Source organism: Panthera pardus, unplaced genomic scaffold, assembly GCF_024362965.1.
Source record: "Panthera pardus isolate Hobbes unplaced genomic scaffold, ASM2436296v1 HiC_scaffold_20, whole genome shotgun sequence".
Classification (NCBI taxonomy): domain Eukaryota; kingdom Metazoa; phylum Chordata; class Mammalia; order Carnivora; family Felidae; genus Panthera; species Panthera pardus.
Window position 1 is genome coordinate 2,133,128 of NW_026526766.1, and position 8,588 is coordinate 2,141,715.

Here is an 8,588-nt window from a genome sequence, read left to right on the forward strand (position 1 = left end):
GAAACCAAAAAGAAAACAACTAAGAGATGTAGAGTGAAATAAATGACAAGATTGTGGGGAATAAGCTTAGGAATTCCCTGAGCCTGCACTGATGGGTTAACAAGGTATAAAGAATTACAAAGCCATAGGATGCTCACATCCACGCTTGGGAAACAAGAGTGCCCCCAGAATGGTGGGGGGGGGGGGGCAAAGGCCCCCAATACAAAGGTATATGAGGTAAACAAGATTAGGTATTCAGGACAAAAGTGCCCCCCCCAATTTAGTACTGTAGTAGAAAGCTACTTTCACAGGAAGGAAGGACCAAATTAGGCAAACAAGTAAATAGGGCTATAGACCACTGCACTGTAGATGAAACTGTCCAGAGCAGAGCTGATTAGCAAAAGAAAAGGTGCATTGTTAACCCTGAGGTTACTTGCTCTGTCTTATCCGCTAGGCTGGCTAAGATAAACAGATAGGGCACCTCCTGTCTGCTGTTAACAACCATCTGCCCAGAGCCAGGATTTTGTTTCATATTTTTTTTAACGTTTATTTATTTTATTTTTATTTTTTATTGTATTTTTAACAGAGAGCATGAACAGGGGAGGGGCAGAGAGAGAGGGAGACACAGAATCTGAAACAGGCTCCAGGCTCTGAGCTGTCAGCACAGAGCCTGACGCGGGGCTTGAACTCACGGACCGTGAGATCATGACCTGAGCTGAAGCTGGACACTTAACCGACTGAGCCACCCAGGCGCCCCATGTTTCATATTGACCCAAACCCCAAGCACCGTATATCTTCAAAACCCCCTTTCCCTCATGCCCATGAGTTCATGTTCACCGATTCATTGTCTCTTTGTGCACTCCTATCACGTTTGTAAGCCTTCTGATCTTAATAAATACGGGGTAAGGACCCTTATTTGGGGCTCTTGTCTTTTCCCAGACATTAGCCATCTCTCACTTTTAATCCTGCATCTGCTGTCTTGCTGGCCAAGAGAGAACTTTAGACTTTAGAGTCTACAACAGATGGTGACCCTGAGGTGAAAGAAGGAAAGGGGTACTATGGACCAACGTGGGCAAGGAGCCAACATGGCCAAGAGGTGGTGCGACATGAGGACTGCATGATGCTACAGAACAATTAAGGGGCTCCAAGAAAACAATCGCACCGGATACAGTCTCTATCTGACGAGGTAAGGGATAAAGTGGAACTATATTAGGATTTGCTGCCACAGGATGTTTTGAGAGCTCTACCATGGGAGGCTCCCTAGCCCCTAAACAAAAGTGCTATATTCGAATTCATCAGTCCCTAGGAGACACAGCATGGACTACTCTAAATTATAAGGCTCTCCTTAGATTATTGCTGACTGTCCAACAAAATTGCCCTTGGTCCCCAGAACAAGGAACTTAAGATCTTGAAGTATGGGAACAAATAAAGAAAACACTGAAGGCCTGGCATTCTGAAAAGGCTAATGTCCCCCCTGAGGTAATCCTCACCTGGTCCATCATCCACACTGCTTTTCTCCCCTTGAGCTTGGACAATGTATATGAAGACACAGAGTTATCTAAAAGGGAGGAAAAACCTCCGTCCCCCTATAATCAGGCTGTGCCTCTGGTGCCTGTACAGCCAAAAGATACACCTCCTCCCCCAAAAGGGTGGGGCGATATCGAGCCTCTAAAAACCTCACCAGCCGGCTCTGATAAAGTCCTTAGCCCAATGAAAAAGTACATTTAAAAAGCCCATGAGGCCAGTAAATTCCAGCTGTTTCCCATTATCAGGAAAAATGGGCACTACATCCATGAAGGCCTGCTCTTTCCAATAGTAAAAGAATTGCAAAAATCAGTTCAGCTGTATGACCATCACAGCCCTTTTACAATTGGCATTTTAGAAAATATTTGTGGTGCTTATTCCATGTGTGTCTGGGACTGGGGCTCTCCTATGGACATCATTCTGACCCTAGCCCGGTATGCTATCTGTGCCCCAGAGTTTCATGTGCTTGCATGACTCGTGCTATGCAGAACTTTGCTGCTGTTGTTCTGGGGTCTTTTTAACAACTGTCTGGCACAGGGCAATATTCCCATCCAAGGCAGCAAGCCCAGCTTCCTATCATTGTCAGTAAAACAGTCCACTAAAATAGTGCAGTGTATTTTACACAGGTTATCCCCAATATAGGAGACTCTAACTCTCTTACTGTTTCTCCCTATACATGCTAGTTACTTTTAACTACATGTGAGGGCTTCTCCCTCATTCATTTCCTGGATTAATGAGTATGATGACTAGAGCTAATTGTCTCTGGCTAGTCTATCTCTGGATAGAGATTTTAAGGAATATTCCCAAGCAGCTGCCGAAACTCCTTTTGTTTCGGGGAACTTCCCTGTCTTTTCTGGCCTGACATAGACTGCCTAATTCCACTAGTGGAAAACAAAACAAATAATACAAAACAAAACAAAAATTGGTATCTGCTCACCTATCTGAGCTGACAGGCTTTAGGACCACGTGAACTCTTTTCTCTGCCCTCTGTGCCTTTGTCTGCCTTCAGGCCTCTTGGAGGCACCTCACTTTTTCTGCCTTCCCTTCCCATTCCTCCTGTTTCTGCATTACCTTGGGTGCAGCCTTCAAATCTGGCTCTTCAGTGTCTCATGTAGCATCAGCTCCTCCTCCCCACACTGTCAAAAAGGAAAAAACACCCCCTTAAACTTCAGATTTCCTCACTGGTTCCACAGGAAAAAAATTAACAATGGTAAACTTTTAAGGGGACACAGATGAAATGTTAAGATAGGCATATCTTTTAAATTATAGATCCTTATTCTATTAAGGTCTATTAAAGGTCAAATAAGCTCATGTTATCTCTGTTCCAATTTGTTAACATAAAGGATGACTTAATGGTTAACTTTTTTTTGCCTTTTTGCTGTTTTCGTGGGTAATTGTTAAGATAGCTTTCAGGGTCTTTGGTAACCTAAGACTTGAACGTTTTGCTTAAATGATAAATTAAGTTCTTCAGACATTTAGGCCTCTTCTAAATCAAATGGAATGTTGAAGTATTTTGTACTTAACATAGGTTTATGTTTCTGACTTAAGTCAAAAAAAAAAAACAAAAAAACAAAAAAACTAAGAATATTTAAATCCATTAAAGGGGTGCCTGGGTGGCTCAGTCGGTTGGGCGGCCAACTTCGGCTCAGGTCATGATCTCAGAGTTAGTGAGTTCGAGCCCCATGTTGGACTCTGTGCTGACAGCTCGGAGCCTGGAGCCTGCTTCAGATTCTGTGTCTCCCTCTCTCTCTGCCCCTCCGCCATTCACGCTCTGTCTCTCTCTGCCTTTCAAAAATGAATAAATGCTAAAAAAAAAAAAAAAAAAAAAAAGATAAATCCATTAAAAAAACATGCTTTATGCTTAATGGATTCATAAGTCTACCACCTAAAGAATTTTCTCATATAACAGACAATTCACAGTTGGTTACTACTTAGTTTTCACTGGAGATTGAAGTTTCTAAGAATTAAAATTTATCAATAAATGTAGTTAAAACTGATAAAAATAAGAAAAGCAACTCTGTATGTAGAAAAGTAGATATGAAAAAAAGACATAAGAAATGGAAATATAATTTTGTTGAAGGTAAAAGAAAGTAATTTTGTCCTAAATAAGACTGGTTATTTGAAAAGAAATGCCTTGGGACAAAATCTAAATGCAAAAAAAGTTGTAGAAGTTTCGTGAAGAAAAATCTTTAAAAAGAAATTTTACATGTGCTCAGAACAGACTAAGGTTAAAATAAATGCATTTTAAAAACACACAGGGTTAAGATTAAGATTCCCCCTCCTTTGATCCAAAGTCTGGGAAAATGATGGCAATACTCTTGGTGCCAGCCTCCAAATCCTCCACATTTGTGTTGTTCCTGTTTAGCAGAGGAATGGATGCCTCTACCGTATGAAGAATGGATAATATATGAAGGGCTTTTACTAAGATACGTGGAAGCCATTTTACTAAACATAGCCCATTGTATGCCACAAATGGGTATCCACATGGCTGAAACATATTTATATGGGCATTGCTAAAAAAGGCAGGGGAACAGACCCTGACTTTGGTCATTTAGCCCCCTCCCCCAATGGCCGATGGATGATCAATATATAAGTTACTGCTGAGCCAAAATAAAATTAGTGCATCCTACGACAACCACAGAAAGATATATTTTTGTTAATGGTAATAAATAAGTAAATAAATAATTTTAACAAAAAAGGGTAAAACAACAGGACAACACACCCTTTTAAGTTGTTTTACTTAAGCCTTGGTTGGAATTACCCATTCCTTATAATCCACAGGTGAAACAGTTGTAAAATAAGCATATATTACTCTCAAAAACATGTTAAAAAAAAAAACAAAAAGGGGGAGATACCCCTGGTTGTCTGCATTACAACCTCAGCTCCTTCTTAATCATACTATGATTACTCTTAGCTTTTTAAATCTTAATCCTCAAGGACTAACTGTAGCTGAGTGACATTCTTCAAAATAATATAAACCCTGTCACCCTAAGGTGCTATGCAAAACCCCTGAAAGGGGCCCACACGAACTGGGCTCACTCAACTTCTCACCTGGGGTCGAGGATATACTCGTGTTCTTTCAGATTCCGGACCTCTGTGGATCCCCTCTCGGGGTAAGGTGAAGCCTTACCATGGCATGGTGGAGACCCGTAGGATATCTTCCAATGAATCAAGACTTCCTGAGAATGACTGAGTGAGCGGCCACCGCCCCTCTTTTTCAAGATGGAGGAAGCCTCTTCACGGACTCCTCATCCTGAAGCCAGTCCACAAATGCAAGTCTTTGCCCCTCATATAACATGGGGAAGCCTTAAATGCCTGTCTAACCAGGCCGGCATCCTCTTATAACACAGTGATATTATATATATACCCCTGATTCACATTTGATGGCCATGATTTCTGTCGTTAACAAAAATTCGATTTGTGTAACCCTGATTCTTCTCCTTGCCCTCATTTGTCCAGGCCAAGGTCAATATTCATATTGGGCTCATCTCCTTAAGCCATCTATATTTGATACCTTAACACTCCTAGCCTGAGATATTCCTATTAGCAATAATGACAGAGTTCATGGAAGGAGCCAGTCTTAACCCGCCCTTCCAAACGGAACAAAAACATTAGCTTTATATGCCAAGACCGCAGTGATGGCTTACTTCAGCGCCTCCTATGTGTGTTACTAAGTTCAGCAATTTATCTGCTTGTCTTAAAAATCAACTGGCTTTTGCATGTACAGCCCAAACCCTCTACAAGGCCAATTTTACTTTTTTTCTCAGCCATAAGCTTCGATATACTTAAAAAAAAAAAAAAGGCATATCTCACATTCCTGTTACAGCTTGCTCTAGTCTCAAATATTCAGACAACCCCTGGAATAATATTCCTTGGACAACCTGTAATGGAGAGACTGAGCATAACCTTCACTGGGGTAATTGGACTATTATTGACAGGGGTCCTAGAGGACATCTTGAAACAAAATATTCAAAAAAGACCATATCCTTTGACCAGTTTAGTAGGGAGAGTATTTTTTGGAAAGATGGAGGTTTGTCTGGACCTATAATTTCTGCACATAAAGGGAAATTAAAAGGACGTTGTCTTGTTAACCTTTGGAAGCTAGGTCTTCCCTTCTTCATTCGTACCATTAGCCACGGTGAAATTTATGTAAATCAGCATACTAACCTAACTTGGGCCTCCCTGCACAACAATCAATTTGCATGGACCACTAGTTGTGTCCCTTCTCCCTATGTTTTCTTTGCTACGTCCACTTTACAGATCCAACAACTAGGAAGTAATTATCATATCTCTACCTCCCAGAGTTGGTTTATATCCTGCGTAAGTACTGATAACGTCACCCAATTAAATATCTCCTCCTTCTTAGTAGTTAGCATGTCTCAGCCTGGGTTCCTGTTAATAGCTCTAGAACACTATATACATCTATCAGGAGTTAGGTGCGCTTTCCAAGACTGTTTAACACTGGCATTCTGCTGTAAGGCAAAAAAGATTTGCTGGCCTGCTGATCATGGGCATCCTAGCAGCAGTAGGTGTTATCGCCTCTGCCACTGTAGCTGGAGTCAGCCTGCATCATACTATCCAGTTAGCCCATGTCCTTAATAAATATGGTCAACACTACCAAAGAATTTATAAGCCAGACTTCCATTGATAAACATGTTTCAGCCTGCCTCGAAGCTCTTGAGGCTGCAGTGGAATTTATTGGAAAGCAACAGGAAGGCTTGTTCCTCCACTCTAAACTGCCCTGTGACCCTAACTACCAGCATATCTGCATGACTGGCATTCCTTATAATCACCCCTAGGCTTGGGATGCTGTCCAGGCACACCTTCGCAGTGTCTTTTCTTCCTAACTCTCTGACAATACAGAAAATTTAGATATGACATTGTGCCAACAGCTACAATATGTAGAAGATCAGCTTAAAAATGGGCTGATTCCTGGGAAATGTGGCACAATGTAAATCCTTTCTCACAGCTAGCACCCATCTCAAATTCTGGATAACTCTGGAAAGTGGAATGCTTTTACCGTGTCTCTTTTTATGTCTTTGCAGAATCACCCTCCAAGCCATCCAAAAGCAAAAGAAGGACCAGGAGCTTGTCATGATGGTCCTCAAACACAAAACTAAAAGAACCAAGAAAAACAAAAAGGGGGCACTGTGGAGAATAAGCTTAGGAATTCCCTGAGTCTGCACTGATGGGTTAACAAGGCATAAAGAATTACAAAGCCATAGGATGCTCACATCCACGCTTGGGAAACAGGATTGCCCCCAGAATAGAGGAGGGGGCGCAAAGGCCCCCAGTACAAAGGTATATGAGGTAAGCAAGCTTAGGTATTCAGGGCAAAAGTGCCCCCCAATTTAGTACTATAGCAGAAAGCTGCTTTCACAGGAAGGACGGACCAAACTAGGCAAACAGGTAAATAGGGCTGTAGACCACTGCACTGCAGATGAAACTGCGGAGCAGAGCTGATTAGCAAAAGAAAAGGTGCATTGTTAACCCTGAGGTTACTTGCTCTGTCTTATCCCCTAGGCTGGCTAAGATAAACAGACACGGCACCTCCTGTCTGCTGTTAACAACCATCTGCCTGGTGCCAGGATTGTTTTATATTGACCCAAACCCCAACCGTATATCCTCAAAACCCCCTTTCCCTCATGCCCATGAGTTCATGTTTACCAATTCATTGTCTCTTTGTGCACTCCCATCACATTTGTAAGCCTTCTGATTTTAATAAATATGGGGTAAGGACCCTTACTTGGGGGTCTTGTCTTTTCCCAGACATTAGCCGTCTCTCGCTTTTAATCCTGCATCTGCTCTCTTGCTGGCCAAGAGAGAACTTTAGACTTAGAGTCTATAGCATGAGATAATTAAAATATGTATTTCAAAATGCTTAAAAGATAGATAAAAAGGCAATAGAATGTGGAGGAAACACAGAAATATGGCAGAAATCCTATGTTGTGAGTAGTTACAATTATTGTAAGTGGACTAAAACATCAGTCTAAGGCTGTTTTCTGCCAAATGTGAAATAGAATCATAAAATCAAAAAATCATTGGTTTACATTATAACAGCTGGTATGGAGATTAAAACAAAAGTAGTAAAAATGTAAAATCAATTAACATCTACAAAAACTAGTCAAAGGATACATTAAAAAGATATAAAACATACACATAAAACAGGGAGTAAAACTTCAGTGCTTTTAAAATGTATTTAAGCTTAAGTGATCATCAACTTAATCTAGACTGCTAATCATATAGGATATATATGAACCCCATGGTAACCACAAATCTAAATCTATACTAGATGCCCAATAAAGACAAATCCAAGCATAATGCTAAAAGCAGGAAAGCAGAAGAAAGGAACAGAGAACTACAACACACACACACACAATTCCGATGGCAGTAAGTACATACCTATCAATAATTAAATGGAAATGGATTACATGCCACATGCTCCAATCAAGACTTAAAGTGACTAGGGGCGCCTGGGTGGCTCAGTGGGTTAAGTGGCCGACTTCAGCTCAGGTCATGATCTCACGGTCCGTGAGTTCGAGCCCCGCGTCGGGCTCTGTGCTGACAGCTCAGAGCCTGGAGCCTGTTTCGGATTCTGTGTCTCCCTCTCTCTGACCCTCCCCTGTTCATGCTCTGCCTCTCTCTGTCTCAAAAATAAATGTTAAAAAAAAAAAAAAAGACTTACAGTGACTAAATGGATAGAAAAGACTCATCTACATGCTACCTAAAAGAGAGTCACTACAGACGTAAAGACACATACCGAAAGCAAAAGGATGGAAAAAAGATTCCATGGAAGTGGGGGAAAAACCCATGGTAGCAATGCTTATTTATCAGACAAGGTAGACTTTATAACAAAGATGGTAGCAAGAAACAGAGAAGGGAATTAACCACGTAATGATAGAGGTCAAACTAAATGATACAACAATTATAAATACTTATTCACCCAAAATAGGAGCATCTAAATACATAAAATACTAACAGAGAAATTGACAGTAAAATAATAGTAGGAAAATTTAACACGAATGGATAGATCAGACAGAAAATAAGGAAACAGTGGCCACAAGTTACATATTAGAACAGAGGGG

General features: G+C 41.0%; 1 long non-coding RNA gene across 1 annotated transcript; it reads left to right on the forward strand.

The window, feature by feature from the left end:
- Positions 1-570: 570 nt before the first annotated feature.
- Positions 571-7,273, forward strand: LOC109275559 (uncharacterized). The gene is made up of 3 exons (XR_008424101.1): positions 571-1,165; positions 4,587-5,823; positions 6,549-7,273. It is a non-coding gene; the product is annotated as an uncharacterized LOC109275559 (long non-coding RNA).
- The last annotated feature ends 1,315 nt before the right edge of the window (positions 7,274-8,588 follow it).